General features: G+C 43.7%; 1 protein-coding gene and 1 long non-coding RNA gene across 4 annotated transcripts in view; one reads left to right on the top strand and one right to left on the bottom strand.

The window, feature by feature from the left end:
* Stard13 (StAR-related lipid transfer domain containing 13) overlaps positions 1-18024 on the bottom strand; it is a 396060-nt gene that overhangs the window by 333761 nt on the left and 44275 nt on the right. Inside the window, exon 2 of one of the 3 annotated variants that reach the window (XM_017598426.3) lies at positions 17733-17865. The exons of the other annotated variants lie outside the window; for them this stretch is intronic. The gene's annotated coding sequence lies outside the window, so the exon portion shown is untranslated. The remainder of the gene's footprint in view (positions 1-17732; positions 17866-18024) is intronic. 3 annotated transcript variants of the gene reach the window in all.
* On the top strand, positions 6339-15796 carry LOC134481142 (uncharacterized). The gene is made up of 2 exons (XR_010056434.1): positions 6339-9786; positions 11037-15796. It is a non-coding gene; the product is annotated as an uncharacterized LOC134481142 (long non-coding RNA).

Raw genomic sequence — 18024 nt, forward strand, 5'->3', positions numbered from 1 at the left:
CTAAGGTTGCCCTCTCGGTGTATCTGTGGAGCCTGCAAAGTCACATCGTGCCTCAGGGCTTGGTGGGTAGAACCATCTCACCATGTCCCCAGGCAGAGGACACCCACTGCCATAGGACACCTTTCTTACAGTTGAGAGTAATATAGACTGGATAAAAAACAATGTAGCATGAAAGACTCAAATTACAGATAATGTATCGTGGCTCATGGTAAAATCCTTAATGCAGTCAGATGGAATTTTGTGAGGTTGGCTCTTCTGGAAGGCATTTGTAAGAGCACTCAGCGATTTTTAATATCTTAATGCTTTCATAGTTGGTTTAAAGACCCCAATCATCTGATGTCAGTTAGATAAACTGAAGCTTAAAATACTCCCTAGGTTTTACTAGTCAATAAACACAGTATCCAACATTTCCTCTAGAATTTCATATGTAAAAAAAAAAGTCCCCCTGAAGCTTACTTTTACCATTAAACTTCACCACAGTTCCAATTGGTGTGCAATCATTTCTTCTATATCTTTGCCATGGAAAAGGATTATTGATTAAATAATCTGCGTAAGATATTAAAATGTCCATAGCACAGTCCTTAGATAGAGTAAACTGAGCCCAGTCCAGCTACCTTGCGGTTTGTCATAGTAGTAATAACCACAAAGGTGGCAGCTGCCACCCTGAAAAAGAAAACGATGTCAAACCAGACCCTTTTTTAAAGGATTCTTTCTTACATATAAATATCACAGTATAAGATACCAATGGGTTTTTGCCCTGTCACAATTTTAAAAACACGAGACTTGAGAACTGTTTAACACTTCTGGAATTTGTATCTGAATAAAAGAAATGAAGAAATTCACTGTATCACATAGTTGTACCAAATAATAAGAATTATTATACTCATGAGCTCTGGCATAGAAAGCCCCAGATGGATGCACTTGTACAGACCTCTGGTGAAAGAGTGAAGGGGAATGAGTGGAAAAGGACCGTCTTCCTAACAGACCTGAAAAGCACAGGACAGAACAGCATGATGCTTGCCGGGGCACAGACCACAGACAGTGGCGTAGTTTCAGTTTGGGAACATGAAAGCTTTTAGAGATGACAGTGGTGATGCAGCCACAACACTGACTGTGCTCAGTGCTACTGAATTGTACGCTTATAAACGGATAAACGGAATAGTTTACATTTTAGTCCAATGAATAATAAAATTATAAAAATACAGCTGGAAATGCCCCGGCAGATTTATATATCAAAATAAAACTCCCATGTTTTATGGATTCAGAAGCACGAAGCATGAGGCATTAATAAGTCCCTGTGCTAAGAAAAGAACTACTGGGTAAGACAGAGCAATCCAAAGCCAGGGTTTTCTGTTATTGCAGAATCACTTCTCCTGAGCTACTCTGATTCCTGGCTTTCTTTAAAAGCCCCAGGATGCCCCTGGGCCCCATGTATCTGTACAGCCAGCCATACAGCCCTTTTCTCGAGGTACTTGACATTCTTGACAAAAAGACCTTAGAAAAGGCGGGGGTGGCGAATCCTCCAACATAAACATTATTGTGTTTCCAGTTCTCAGCCCTGAGTTATGTGCAGCTGGTGAATATTCCTAGAAATGCTGACATAGTTTGACAGTGGGATTGATCCCGCTTGCTAGCTCAGTGAAAAGACCAGATGTTACATGGTCAGCGCGGACCATTGGCTTCATCTTCTCTACCACATTAGTTCCTAACCAAACCAGGTGTCCCAAACTATGAGGTTGTTTTGATGTGTGGGCTCCTGTTGGCTTAAGATCATATGTGACTCCTAGCACCTGCACTAACCCCACAGGACTGGCCCCCACATACCAGCCCCCATTCTTCCCTAAGTAAAACCTTTCTGAAGTCAGTTCTTACTAATGACAAACTCCTGACAAACATACAGGAGAGTGATGGGCAGCATCAGTGGCCTTCTGCAAGTCCCTCGGCTTGGCCAGTTTTCTCAGAGCCTCATTTATGTTTATTATATCCATTCATTTCCTCACTGTTAAAATCGCGAAGCCTAAAGGCTTTACACAAGTATTGCCACATCTATTCCATGAAGCCTTCCACATCTTAGAGGTCAGGCACCATGCATTTCTTCACAACTGCCTTCAGTTCTAACATCATCCAGAAAGATGGAAAAGATTTGCTTCATTTTGAAGAATAAGAAACAAACTGGCAACAGTGTTTCATCAAGTTACTTCTTTTTTGCTCAGGTCATGACTGGTCACAGATCCTGACCATAGTTGGTTCTTACATGTCCACAGAGGATGTCGGCATTTCAGATGCCCTCTGTCTCCACTGGTAGTCTTCAGACTCTGACAGGCACAGCCTATAGCTGAGAATCTTAACATGCAGGTTGTGATTTGCTGTGCTTAAAATGGAGCCCCTACTTCTGCATTGATAACAGTCTCCAAGGGACAAAGCAGGAGACAATACTGGAGGAAGAAGGTTCTGAAGCTCTGCTTCTCACGGGGTGGCCTCAAGCGACCCAAGGCTGTGAAACAAACTCTCCTCAATTGCTTCAAGTGTAAAATGGACACCAGATTTTGAAGTCTTAGCCTGAAGTATAAGAATATAAAATATAACTTTTATACTGATTGTAGGCTGAAATAGTTTGAATGTATGGGCTTGAAAAACCACACTATTCGTGGGGTTGGGGATTTAGCTCAGTGGTAGAGCGCTTGCCTAGGAAGCGCAAGGCCCTGGGTTCGGTCCCCAGCTCCAAAAAAAAGAACCCCCCCCCAAAAAAACACACTATTCGAAGTTACTTTGCATTACCCACACCAGGCTCAGCCTCCCTTTCTCTGCATCCTGCTTGTGGATCAGATGCGAGCTCTCACGTACTGCCCCAGTGCCTTGCCTGCCTGCCTGCCACCATGTTCCCTGCCATGATGATGGACTGACCCTCAGAAACTATAAGCCAGCCTCCAGTTAATTACTTTCTGTTATAAGTTAACTTGGTCACGGTGTCTTGTCCTAGCAATAGAAAAGTAACTAAGATAAATATGTTCAGTAAGTATATGAGTTGTTTTTTTTTTTTAAATACATTTTGAGAAAAAAAAAACTTTGGAGAGTCTATAAGCACCAAAACCAAAAGCAAATTCTGAGGAAAATTTTCATTTGGCTTATACTTCCACATCATAATCCATTATTGAGGGAAGTAAGTTAAAGCAGGAACCCAAGGGAGAAACCTAAAAGCAGGAACCATTGAGGAGATGCCCTCTGCCTGTTCTCCCCGGCTTGCTCAGCTCACGTCCAGGGAGCGGTGCCATCCAACAATCAAGACAATTGCTCACAGACGTGACTGCTGACCAGACTGATCTGGACAATCCCTCAGCCGAGACTACCTCTTGTCAGGTGACTCTTGGCTGTGTCAAGATGAAAATAAAAGCTAATCAGACCCAAGAGGAGGAGGAAGAAGAGAGGGGGAATAAGATTGTGTATTTACATTCCCCTTGTCAGGGGACTACAAAAAATTTAAGTCCGCTCGGGTAGTTCATGTTGCATCTTGCTTGGACCAGGCTTTTCCAGCAGATCTCGTGAGTCTTGTCTACCTGTTTATTGTTCAAGATGCACCACCTGCATTGCTAGATGTCTCATGTTGAGAACTCGTCAGCGTAGGGAACACCTGAAAACCCAAATATTCCCATTCCTACTAGTTCTAGTTGTGTTTTTTTTTCCTGTAGGTGAGTCCTTAGAAGAGTGTCTCTCCCCTGATTGATTCTGAGTGATCATCTTGTGACTTTTGAGCCCTACACACGTGCACTCTGGTCTCACGTACCTCAAAGTTCTTAGCACAATGCATTCAAAATACTGTGCCCTGGATTAAGGTCTAGGTCAAGTCCTACCAACTGCAATGTGTCACTTAGGGTGGGTCTTGAGTGTCTGATCCACTGTTTTCTCTGCTAAGGCAATTCCCAATAACTAACATAAATCCAATCAAAACACAGTTATGAAGTCAAACCACTGTCTGTAAACAAGCCATCAGCCAACACATACCAAATAGACTTGGGGACTATCCGCACCAGTGCTCTCCTCTGTTAAGGCAATCAGAAGTTGATGGAAAGAGAATTGCTAATAAATAAAGGTGACTGCCTCTCTTTCAACACCTGTGGGGTCTGACTTGAGGAGCTTTCGGGAGTCCTTGGCAGGAAGGAGTCGTCAGACACTGTTTGGCCCTACAGGGCTTTTATTCATTTTCAATCTGAATTCAGGGTCCCCTGCCTCCCCTTCCTTTCCTCACTCATTTTTTCATTCATTCATTCTCTCACTTCTCTGTCCTCTCCCACATCTCATTGGCTCAAACCTCCAATAAGTAATTTTTCTGGGTACCTTTGTTGGTCATACGTCAGTAACCCTGAGAGTCACAGAAAGCCCAACTGCAAGGGACGATGCCTTAGCACTCCTTAAATAAACAGCAGTTCCCAGGTCATTCCCTTTCCTCTCTGGTGGTGTGCTTTACTTCTTGGACCTATCATCATGTGTTGGGATCATGCACAGAGGATTTCAGAGGGGATTTAATACACCCGGCCCCAAAGTTGTTTTGAGGACTTAAATTGTAACCTGCAATTGAACCTCAGCTCCTGCTGAGCTGGAGAGAGGGCTCAGCATCTACGAGCACGGCAGCTCTTTCGGAGGACCTGAATTCAGTTCCCAGCACCCACATGGTGGCTCAAAATCATATCTAACTCCAGTTCCAGGTGATCTGATGCCCTTTTCTGAACACCACAGGCACTGAGTGCACATGGTACACAAACACAAAATGTTTAAAAGTAAAGCTGTATTATTACATTAACAGTATTAGCAAGTGTGGGACATAAAACTATGCCAGGAGGTTTGGTAAGGTAGAGCAGGTTGAGACCTGGAGACTTGGTGGGCGCACACCTGAGGCTTAGGTGACTCCCAGCTCCTGCCAGACTCCTGACTTGGAATGCATGCCATGCTTCTGACATAAAAGAAACTTGCCCTATGGTCACATAGGCCCAGAACAGAATTCACCATGCTAATGAGGTACCCAGAGGCCCAAAGGGCTTAGCCAATAAGTTCTTCCTCTGACATTTCTCCCTGCAGAAGGCATTTAATCTCGGGCCAACCCTGAGAAGTGGGGTATGGTTTTACGCATCCGCTGTCTGCCATGACCATAGAACTGTTTAGAACCATGGAGTGTCTCTTTTCACCAAGATCCACTGTGGGAAGCCATGAAGAAAGGCTTTGCCTACAGACCTGCAGCCTAATCTCCTGTAGAAGGCCTCTCCGTGCTCCCAGCCACAACCGCCACCACCAAGCCTGCATCCACCCAGCTAAGGGCAACCATCTCTGCTGGGACGAGCCAGAGCACCCCTCCCTCAGGCCCCTGTCTGGGCAGTGACACGGGATAAGTACAGTCAAAGCCCCAGCGTTCCGCCTCCCCAAGCTGCCGTGCCCAGTGGCAGAGCAGCTGTGGACGGACAACCCTACAAGCCAGTGTTCACATTTGCCCAGGCCTCTGAAGCCCCAGTTCAGCACTGTAAAAACATAGTCAACATACACAGTTAGCGTTCGCACATCCTGAGCACGGTTGGGATTTTGTGTTTAGTCTGGTCAGAGGACATGACTGGCTTCAGTGTTTCACACAATGGCAAGGGCAGGTAAGCAGTCAGCCCTCTGTCCCCTGAGGCTCAGGCCTGCCAATGTCATGCAGACAAGCCCTACTTAATAAAGATTAGCTGAAGTCACACTTTATAATGTTTATTAAATAGAAATGTTCTCCATTGGAATGTTACCTTGTTAATGAAGTAAAAGTGTAATGCTAATCTGCAAACTATTTACAATTCAAAATGTGTTTATTTGCATATGCTGCATGCAAATATGCCTGGCTTTAGGTGGGGGTCATTTATCCCCAAGAATAATTAAAATTTCTTTGTTACCCACAGGCTGTTCAATAAAGTTTCCTAAATTAAAATGGCGCCCATATATGGATAAGCTAGGATGACGGGGGAAGAGGGCATTTTTGTTTCTAGTTCTCGTTTCATGGCTGTCATCCTAACACAGCACTATATTCTGAGAAAAGTAAAGCTCTTTGATATCCCCGTGTAATCATATATCTTCAGAGAAAAATGGTTTTGCTCATTTATCAAGACCATACACAGCTGCGCACTCGGGAACATCCTGTAGCCAGACTCTACACATGACAATCATTAATCTAGTGATGACACGGGAACAAAACTAAATTAATTTCCTGCCCTGAGATACATGGAGACTATTAAAGAAGCATAAAAATGTACGATTTGGACAGCTTCAGGGGCTACTGATCGTGGAGACTAATGCTTCAGTGATGTTCACCCATTAATTAAAGCTCTGTTCGTGTGAATCTCATATTTAATTGTTTTTTTATATTCACGCTGTCCTGTGCATATCATAAACTGGCTGAATTCAGGACGGTGTGGGGCAGTTACAGAACTACGCACAGCCTGCTTGTCCAGTGACATGGGTCTCAGTCAAAACAGAGCTGAAACAGAGCACTTACTTTGTCATCTACGTTTGAGGCTTTGTCAAATATTTAGCGGGATCGGCAGGTTTGGGTTAAGCAAGAAACCCATGTAGGGCGTGGTGGCGCAGTCCTTGCAGTCCCTGCACTCAGGAGGCAGCAAGAGAAGATGGCAAGTTTAAGACCGGGCTAACAACAATAACAAACAAAGCCCATGAAAAGCAACAGAAGCAAATGGTTTGGTATCTCCATTAGCTATGACATTAGTTGATACAGAGTTTTGCTTTAAAGGTTACATTTTAGTTATCTATGCAGTTGACTGAAGCATTTCTCATAGGAAGGGGGCTCGTTAGACTCAGGAGTTAAGGAAAACATAGGTAAAGCTCAAGCAGCCCAGACACGAGTCACACTGTGGTGAACCGCTGATAGGAAAGAAAACTTCAACAGAACAGCCTGCAGGTTGCACAAGGAGCTCCAGGGAAGTAGTCATTACCCACAGGGGTGGAATTTTTAGTGACACAGCAAACAGTCTTTGAGTCGGACATGTTCTTGGAAGTCACCTCAGTCCAGGAGACCAACTGGTTCTCTAAGCTAGACTTGAGTGGAATCCTATCATCGGTGTTATCAGCATGGTGTCTGAAATGAATAGACATGCATTTAAGTTTCTTTAGGAAGAGTCTGGGATTCAGTTCCAGGGAATCTGATGCCTTCTTCTAGCCTCTGAGGACCCTGCATGCACATGTTTTACTACATTCTTATAGGCAAAACACTCAAACACGAAAATACAGATATTAAAAAGATGTTTTGGGGCTAGAGAGATGGATCAGTGGTCGTCAGGCCTGGCTGTTCTTGTAAAGATTTGATTGCCAGCCCCCAATGGTAGCTTCTTATACCCATCTGTAGTTCTGGCTACAGAGGATCTGATGCCGTCTTGTGACCTCTGCGGACACTGCACACACATGCTACACACAATACAGCACTGTCTTATACACTGCCACTCTGCTTTGTGTGTCTGGGAATGTCACCTTTAGGTACCTCATTTAGAGTAGAATCTTCGTTCGTTGGAACTGGCTTGTCCGATTTAATGACGTCAGCCATCATACATCACTAATCACTTGTTAGAGAAGCTGTGTATGTCTTGTTGTGTAGACATACCACTCAGTCCACTCCTCTGTCCACAGACACTTACATTGCTTCTGCCTTTATTGTAACTAATGCCTCCATGAACACTGGTATATTAGTTACTTTCCTATCGCTGTGGTTAAGCACCGTGATCAAGGTGACTTACAGATGAAAGATAGATCTGGACATAGACTCAGACAGCTAGCTTATCTAGAGAACACAACTGTTTCAACCCACTAAATGACCTCCAGAAGTCCTAGTAGCAATAAAGCATTTTCAGATAAAGCTATTATGACTTGAAAGCAAAATGGGTCACTAATTTCTAAATTTTTGCTAAGTAGGGTTTAAGCTCACACTGAATGATTCATGTTCTTAAAAAAAAGAAATTCTTAATTTTTACCCTTTGAACCAACTGGGGAAATAGTCCTGGTTTGCCACCATTCGAGTAACTTTCTACAAATGAAATTTACAAAGAAAGATTTCAGTTGTGGGAATGTCAATAAAAAACATCTTCAAACAGCACGTCTCCCAACATTCCTAGAGATAATTTCATCCTCGTCCTACATTTTAGGACAATTTTTCAAGCATTGTGATCCAAGTGAAGTCTATGTCTTCCCTCCTTAGATGCTTGGAAAAATCAGTAATGAGGACACTATCGCCTCCTTGTGCTGTGAATTCTCTCTCTACTCAGTACACTTGAAGCATGGAAACCAGGTCCTCTTCCATGCAGACCTAAGAGACTTCCGAAGACGGCTCTGAACTCTCTCTGCCCAGACTCAGGCACCTAACTCCACGATGCCAGCAACGTTCAAAACAAAATTAACCAAAACGACAACAAAACTACTCCTTCTGCTGCTTTTACTGACATGTCTCTAATTTCTAGTTCTACTTAGTAAGACTGCTCTTCAATTTTCTTATTAATAACAAAAACTTAATTCCTTGGAGATTAGCTGAGGAAGATTGTTAGTAGGACTGTGGGTAGATAAGCCAGCTGCAGACACGGTTTACTAGCAGGCCATTTACGGGATGGATTTAGGTCGAAGGGTAAGGAGTCTAGAGAGTCAGTGCACGCAGAGCTGGGAGGAAGCTCAGTGCAGAGCTCAGGTCTCTGCATGCTGGAGGACCACACTGGAGTTTGACAGCAGATCCACAATAAACAAAACCAGTGGCGATGACTGATTAACAGATGATTTTCTGTCATCCGATGCTTTACCAAGAAGGCATGGGTCTTGTAAAAATCTGATTTAGGGTCAGTGGACATGCTCAGTGAGTAAAGTATGAGGCCTGAGTTCAAATTCCTAGAAGTCTCGTAAAGCACGGGTGTAGTAAGAGTGTGTAATGTCAGCACTCTCACGGCTTCATGGCAAGTTGAGACGAGTCCTCAGAAGGACGTAGGTACTGGCCTGGCACACAGAAGAAAACACAAGTCCCCGTGTCAGACATGGCAGAAGCTATACATGACTTAGCACGTTTGTGTATTCATTCATTCACACAGACACACACGTACACACACACACACAGACACACACACACACACCATAAATTAACAAAAAAGAAAACAAAAGGTCTGATTTTTTCCCCCTCGCTCTGCCATTTAACAGTATTTGACTTTAGAAAGGTCATTTAATTCTAATCTACAAGTGGGTAATGTTCATTAAGAGTGGATATGGGGAACAATGCTCTTCTAGACATGTCTGAACATGTCCTGTGTCCTGTGGGATGAAAGGGGAGAGTTGCCCACAAGACCACCATTGTCCTTTCTTATACCTTTGCTGTCTCAAGTAAAACTCAGGCTGAAGAAAGGATAACATTGCTAGCTCCTTTGATTTCTTTTTTTCAGCAAATCTTGAATTTATTGCTCTTGCTTTTGGTGATTGATCAACCTGTGTAATTCACAGGGCAGGGAGGTCGAGGTGGAGAGATGTGCAGATTATTTTTCCATGTACGGTCATTTCTTTTGCTCCATCAGACTGGAAGATGGCTATTAAATTCAATTAGTCACTTTTTATTTTCTTCATGTTCCAAAGATTCTTTTTTTCCTGCTGCGCTAGGAGACCTTGATTTCCGTTGCTAGGAAACCTAGAAGGCGCTTTTGCTCTTCATGGAAACGGTGTTTAGCAGGATCATTTTGACTGATAGTTTATTCACTCTTTGGCTTTGTGCCAACTCAAAGGCAGCTCACTTCAAGTCCATACAAGGTAAATCTAGAAGCGGGAAAGGTACTGGCCCCTCGGGTACCCTGTGGAAGTGCCTCGTGGGGTTCCTGGGGGGTTGGAGAAGGGAAAGGTGGAGAGTAAGAACCCCCCTCATGCCTGGAGAGCTTTGATCTGTGTTAGTATTGGGCTCCCTTTGGAGAAAATGTTCCATGGAGGCAGGAGGAGGCAGTTGAGTGGGCTGAAAAATGTTTGAAAAGCTCTGGCCTATCCTAGCACAAAAGAAAGTCAGGTCTCTGAGAGATCACGTGCCAAGAGGTAGGCGGCTCATAAGTCCCCAGCCTGGAGATTCGACAGGATCTGTTGCCTAGACATCTCTTTGCACCATCTAAGGTGCTCTGCACAGCTGCACAGCTTATGTGGTCCTTCCCCTGAGTGTATTCTGGGACTCCACAGTCCGACTCTGTCCGACTCTTGAAGTTCGGCAGCCCTGGACCGGAAGTCATGGTTGGTCGCACCAGCAGCTTTCTCCAAAATGACGCTGAGACTTTCTCTTTTTTACTTAACCAGTCATTTTCTCCAAATTCTGTTCAAAGAGTATGGATTTCTTGAGGGGTGGTGGAAGAATATTTTGTTTCTTCTTGTAGCTATGATCTGGGGAAGGACTTTTGCTGAGCCTGAGAGGACTTGTCTTAGCAATACTATGGCCATCTGAGCTGAACGTTCTCCTGCATCAAACAGCTAGAAGTGTGTAAAACACCTTTGAATGTCCACTACAGCTCAGAAGGTTTAAAGAGAAAGCTTGCAAGAAAGGAAAACCAGAGTTTTTTTTATATGACTTGATGCTGTCACTACTTTGGGCAGATGGGCACCCAGTCACTAACCAGCCGTTTGGAGTCACTGTCAGTTTAAGAAGTTGAGACCTGGATTGCTTCAAGATGGAGGGGTTCAACCGGTAGCTCTTAAGCCCAGAGATCTATAAACTTAGGGCTTTCAAGGTCTGTATACATGTGCGATAGGCAAATCAGGAACAGCCACCACAGCAAAGGGTGGCGACAGAGAGGTTTCTCTCTTTGTGTTGGTGCCCAAGTAGAGGCATACGATTTTAATTTTGAGCATTTCTCTGTGGGCTTCATGGGTTGAGGCTGTAGATGCTCTGTAAATATCAGGAGCCCATTGAAATAATGCACTAATTTAACACCACTGATTCCAGTCTGATGACGAATCTAAAAGAGTGACTTACAAAGGCACAAATATACTTCTTAAATTTCTAAAAATTTACTGGATTCTCCCAGGTAACTCATCAAAGCTCATTTCTTTTGAGCTCACACCTGTCTGAACTGAGTGATTTTATGATCCAAAATTAAAAAGTCGAGAAAAAAAATTTACCAATGGAAAGAGTTGGACTACACAGCAATGGTATATCTTTGAATGCCTGGCACCGCTCAGAAGATTTAAAGAAAAAGTTTGTAAGAAAGCAAAAGCACGGAGTTTCCTTTGATGGAATGTGTGTATTTTTTTTTAAAGGACTAAAGATGTAAGACAATCTTAAGATTTAATAGATGAAAATAGATCAATTAAAAATGTCAAGTATAATTTTGAGAAATAAATAAAATTGAATTAAAAATTAAACTGGAAGCAAGGGAGATGCCTCAGCGGGTGAAGTATTGACACACAAGAATGAGGATCAGAGTATAGGATGCTGGAAACCACGCACATGTTGGGAGGGTGTACCGTTTGCCTGTAATCTCTCTGCTTTGTTCAGAGACAGGGAACCCCTGGCTATCAAGGTCATCAGGACCAGTTGTGAGTTTAAGCAAGAGAATCTGTGTCAACATACAATGTAAAGAATGCTGGTGGAAGACATCAGATATTAATTTATGGCCTCTACATGCACACACACACACATACACACACACAAACACACACACGAATACACATATGTATAGCACACACATACACCATATACATCTATGCAAGCATTAGAAAGATGAAAATAAATTGGCAGATTAACCAACTCAGAGCTGAAAAGAGAAGTCATGAACGGAAGAGTGCGCCACTGTGCCTGGCTCTTTATGTGAACTCCGAGGACCAAATTCGGATGCTCATGTCGAACAGCAAACATGTTATCTACAAAGATAACTAACTCTCTAGGCTCCTAAATTCTCAAATTTACATATGTGTGCACACATGTACATATGCACATATACACATGTGCATAATAATACAGTGCATGTCGGCTTTGAGGAAAAGATACAGAGATGCGTGATGATGAAATAAAAGAACATTAAAGTCATGGGGTTGGGGATTTGGCTCAGTGGTAGAGCGCTTGCCTAGCAAGCGCAAGGCCCTGGGTTCCATCCCCAGCTCCAGGGAAAAAAAAAACAAAAAAAAAACATCAAAGTCAAGAACATTTATGCAAACCCAGAAAAAAGTCGACTGTAAACATTCAACAACAGAGCTCTCCCGAGCCATAGCAGAGGCCAGGAAAGAGCATAACAGCTCGGGAACGCTAAAAATTATCTATGCAAAAACCTCAAATTCTGCTTTGAACTAAAGAGTAATATACAAACAGAGGCAAAACATAGATGCATTCAGACAAAAACACGGCGAGTTCAACTTATAATCCTGCTCCAATAAATACCATTCCAGGAATTTACAGAGAACAAAAGAAAAAAAAACCAAAAAAACAAAAAAAAATAAACAAAACAAAACAAAAAAAAACCCAAACAAACAAAAAAAATGAACCCAAAATATAGAAAACTTGAAAACAGCAAAATGTTAGGAGAAGCCTTGGGTGAATTGATCTGAAGACCAGCAGAAGCAGATGGCAGCATTAATAATGGCCGTCCTGGGGGGAGGGGGGCTATAGAACTAAAGAGCCGCAGGTGAAAGGTCTCACTCAGGAGCACAGCAACACTGAGGATAAAGCACCCAGGCTCTTCCTGGGTGTCCTGGTACATGCATATAAGAAGCCCAGTTCCGGGAAGGCATAAACGGGGTGACTGAAAGTGGAGGGTCAGCCTAGGCTATCTCAGGAGCCTCCTCCTCAAACAACAAGACCAAAGCGACATAAAAATTCCATCAACCATAAGTTATTTTAAGTGAAAAGGATGTTATTAGAGTCAGTGAGAGAATGCAGTTGAAAGCAAATGATAATTTAAGAATTCTAAGTTCCTATATAAATCCTCCGAATAGGGAGAGCTGAAATGGACAGTTAGACAGAGGAACTGAAGGCACGCAATCATAATGAAATGTGCATAATTCACATGGATCAAGAAGACAAAAAGATTTATAAATGTGCATCCAGGTGATAACAAAGTGGGTCAATAAAGCAGTATGTTGAGCTCAGCCCTCAGAGGGTTTACACTGTACTCAAATATGAACAGTTCACTGCTAAAAGTAGTCCACACACTGAGTCATAACAAATCCAGTACATACAAAACATGGCAATATATTTTGACCTGTGTTAAAAATTAAAACCAAAATGTATCCCAAATTTCACAAATACTTGAAAATTTAAAAAGTTCATGGGACTGCTCTTCCAGAGGACCAGAGTTCAATGACCAGCACCCATACCATGGCTCACAACCACGTCTAACTCTAGTTCCAGGGATCCAACACCCCTAGAGGCCTCCTTGAGCGTTGTTCATACATAGTGCACATACACACATTTAGACAAAACAGCCATGCACAAGAAATAAAAACTAAAGGGTAAATGATTCAGTCACACCCAGTTCTCTGCTGCCCTTTTTGATTTCTCGGACCTGTTTGCCCACCCTGAACCTGTGCTGGGTACCCAACCAGGCTTCAAGGTGAATATCGCCGGGACCGGTGGCCTCAGGCAGAGCTACCAAGAGCCTACCCTATAGGGTAGTTCCGTGATAGTTTTGGTGGCTGCTAATAAAATCCAGCTGTTATTTTTTGCCGATTTACTTTTTATTCTGCATCTTACTTTTATACCCACTGCAGATCAAGACACAAGCAGGGTCAAAGGCAGTCGGTTTGTCTATCCTGGGCTGTTACGTAACAGCTCCAGCCAGTGGGACCCTTTATTGGCTCAGCAACCACGGAGGGGAGCCACTTAGGCTGCTGTCATTGAAAGTACACCATGGTATCAAATAAGACTTGTAGAGTCCGGGAGACAAGCAGGAGACTCTAAGAAAAGGCACACTGGCTTCTGCTCCACCCGCTGCCCTTTTGCGGGTGAGCTCTGGGTGAGTCCACAATGTCCCCCAGAGCTCTAGCGGGAGGGATGGCACTGTGAAGTGGGAGAGTCGCTGGTTCCCAGTGTAACTGATGTGGGTTTCCTGCTCTGTTCGTTCAGGGTATCCACTTTCCCTCACATAATCTGCCATTGTTCTCCCTGGTTCCTGTTTGATTTGGCAGGGCCAGCTGCTGGCTGTGCACTCGAGGCTCCTCATTCCGCTGTGCTAGACTCAGCTGAAACCCTTGCCTCCCCCCAACAGGAGCCAAATGCAGCATGAACGGTGACATTTCTGCTCACCAGGAAAACATAAAGAAATCCCAATGAAGCAAGAAGGTAGACAAAATCCTTTCCAGCAATTGAACAAAAAGGGTATTTTTGGTTTTTTTCTTTTTTTTTTTTTTGCATCTAAGTTTTATGGAAGTCAATTCTCCGACTCTCTGCTGGACTTTCAAACCTCCCTTTCTTTGTCCCACATAATTTAAACACACTTAGCTATTCTGAGGGCGGGCCCATATTTGCACGGCAACCATGGTTGGAGGATGTCGTTGAATTTGAAAGGCAGCACTTCCTCGTCGGGTACATAAATTCCAATGAAGGTTCCGAGGAGTGTGCCAGTGGCGGCCGTGTTTGACAGTCAGACAAGAAGGTCATTTATCCCAAAAGACTTTGAATCCATGCCCAGAGTCAAATGTAATCTTTTTATAAAACTCACGAGGCTTGGAATAAAAAGTTAACTGACTCAGCGCCCTGCTCGTTAGGGAGTAGGAAGGCTTCGGAGTGGAGAGAGAGCTAAAGAGCTTGAGCATGTCGGATGACTTCTTTATGGGGTCACCCATGATATTTTTTAATGAGTCTTGTGTAAAAGTTTATATTGCTTGTTGAGGGTTGAAAATACCATCTCTTTATGAAAATTCCCATTTCCTAGGAAGAAAATAGAGAAGGAAAAAAATAAAATGGGATATAGGAAGCCTGTGGGATAGGACTTTAAAGACCCAGTACATCATTGAATCAGTAAATGAACTAACGAGTGAGTTTAGTGCCAGCAAGAGACCCCTCCATAGTTTCATCCCCAGGTTCCTGCCTCCTTCGATGATACACTATCACCTGCAAGTCGAAGCAAAACCTTTCTTCCCAACTTGTTTCTGGTCGTGGTGTCTATCACAGGAACAGAAAGCAAACTGTAACATTGCTGGTGCCGGGGAGGTCACAGACCTCAGGAGCCATTCACTGTTGCTGTTTTGCCAAGTAGACGTGCTCCCATCGCCTCCTAAACACTCATGCTCATGTGCATAGATCAGTGACACTCTCACTGATGCTCAGGGTGGCTCATGGCCACAGGAGGGAGTGAACGCAGAGACTCACACCTGGTCAAAGTGTCCAGCCGGGGGAAGGGCGAAGTGCTTGCCCCTCTCTCAAGGTCCAGGGAGCATTATGGAAGAACAGGTCAGGGAGACCCTAAGAGCCAGAGGCTAGGGATGTCTGCCTTTAAAAAGATGTCTTCCGGACAAGACCTGGCTGCTGTAGTCATGAACTCACTATGAAAGATTGAGGAGTGCTCCTGAGAACCTACTGACAGTGAACCCCTCTCTGAGGGGCCACTGAAAGTTAATGGTTGCTGTGGGTAATGTTTCTGTGCTTAGGCTCCAGTAAATACCCTTCCAGCCTTGCTCATGTAAATTCAATGACTCACACACCAAAAAGAAGACATGAAATTGGAGGGTAGTTGCTGAGGAGTTCAGGCAGGAAGAGGAAAGGGGGTGTGAGGATAGCAGGGAGTGAAAAGACTAGAATTTATTATATATGTCTATGAAACTGTCCAAGAATAAAAAATAATTTTTTAAAAAATTCAACAGCAATCCCTTTGAGTGTTTTCTATCGCTCAACACTAAAGGTAGAAACAGATTTTGCTATCAGAAAAATGTCACTGTACTGAATACCAATTCCCAGAATAGTGTAGAACAAGGTTGAAGCCAGGCTGTGCCTCCAGGCTGGGTAGTGAGAGGACCGCCCACCCGTTTCCCAGAAGAGCCTCACAGTGCATCCTCCGAGGAAGAGAAACCTTTTACATAAATACACCTTTAGGACAACACCACATTCTAGCTTCTGGGAGGCCGAGCACTGTAAATTCAGTGTCAGAGATGCCATCCTGACATCTATGTGTCACCCTGCGCTCACAAAGAAAGGACTTTCTGCGGGGTCTGTATTTAACCTTGTCTGCAAACAGCTCTGTGAGGGAATGAGTTACTTATAGTTGAGTGCTATTCAGACCAACAGACACGTGATATAGATCTGTATCCTCCTCAAGTCTTTGACTTCACTTAAACAAGTCTTGATGCTGTCAGTGCTAAGTGAATGATCTTAACGTGAGTCCCACTGAGCCATCGTTTTTCGTTCAGGGCCATCGCTATTTGCATATTCGTGTTATTGATGATGTGTTATATTATTTAACACTTGCTAACTCTGTAGTGGAAGCCACATCAAGGATATTAAAAATACATTTCTCGCCAGGATTAGATTTTATTTTATAAGGTAGTAGAAGGGAAGAACGAAGAAAGAGAAGGAAGGAAGGATGACTGAGGGAGAGGAGTAAACAGGGAGGGAAGGAAGGGGATCATCAGAGAGAGAGGAAGACTGAAATGTACAACTGCTTTTTTTTTCTTTGTATGAGGCTCAGGGCCAAACTCATGGTATGATGCTGCCCACATTTAGAGTGGGTCTTCCCACCTCAATTAATATAGTCTAGAAACTCTCTCTCTCTCAGACATGCCCAGAGGCTTCTCTCCAAGGTGATTTTAAAGCCAGTCAAGTTGACATTCAACATTACCCATTGAACCACCCCCATTTGAACGTTAATAAATATTTTAACTCAGAGAATAAGAAAGGTCAAAAATCAACCAACCAACCAAACAAAACCCAAAACCAAACCTACATCTAATGAGCAGATCCCAAGAAGGCATGAGCAGGGCTGATGCTAAAGAATGATCTCTGAGGTCCACACCTGCAGCAGCAGCAGCAGCAGCAGCAGCAGCAGCAGCAGCAGCAGCAGCAGCGACAGCCAACCTCTGGTTGACCTCAGCACAAGGATTACCAGTGCTCTGAACTGCGTGTTGTTCACATGACCAGAGGTAAACACAGAGGTATATCCCTTACAGTCCACTGCATATGGTACATCTCCTGATGTACTAGAACTATCACACTCTTACGAGAGCTATAGAAAAATCAAGACTCTCTCATGTTCTGATACAGCACACAAGGCCTTGACATAAGAGATCATCAGCAAAGAGTAGTGGAAAGTATAATACAAAACTCATTTGGTAACTGTCTCAGTCAGGGTTTCTACTCCTGCACAAACATCAGGACCAAGAAGCAGGTTGGGGAGGAAAGAGTTTATTCAGCTTACACTTCCACACTGCTGATCATCACCAAAGGAAGTCAGGACTGGAACTCACAGGTCAGGAAGCAGGAGCTGATGCAGAGGCCCTGGAGGGGTGTTACTCACTGGCTTGCTCCCCCTGGCTTGCTCAGTTTGCTCTCTTATAGAACCCAGAACCACCAGCCCAGGGACAGCACCACCCACAATGGGCGGGGCCCTCCCCCCTTGATCACTAATTGAGAAAATGCCTCACAGCTGGGTCTCCTGGAGGCATTTCCTTAACTGAGGCTCCTTCCTCCATGATAACTCCAGCTTGTGTCAAGTGGACACACAAATCCAGACCTCGCAGCAATCTGGTGTTCCAGGCCATGTCATCAAGAAAAGACTGTAGTCTAAAACAACGCTTACATGTCAGTGGGAGAAAGAGCCATCCCGACGCGTGTGAAAATCTCAACATGAAAGTCCAAGAGATGTGAAGGAGCGAGGAAGGTGACGCAGCCTCTCCCACTGCTCATCATTTCCTTGCAGCTGACTGCAGATTCTAGAGTGGATAAAATGCCAGCAAATGAAACTAAATGGGGGAACTGAGAAAGAGCAATGCATTCTAAGAAATCCCCAGAAATGACTAATCAAATTAAGTCAAAGAATTTAGGATATCACTGAGAAATTTGATAGATTTTGAAAAAAAAAAAAAGCCATG

This window comes from Rattus norvegicus, chromosome 12 (assembly GCF_036323735.1).
Source record: "Rattus norvegicus strain BN/NHsdMcwi chromosome 12, GRCr8, whole genome shotgun sequence".
Taxonomy (NCBI): domain Eukaryota; kingdom Metazoa; phylum Chordata; class Mammalia; order Rodentia; family Muridae; genus Rattus; species Rattus norvegicus.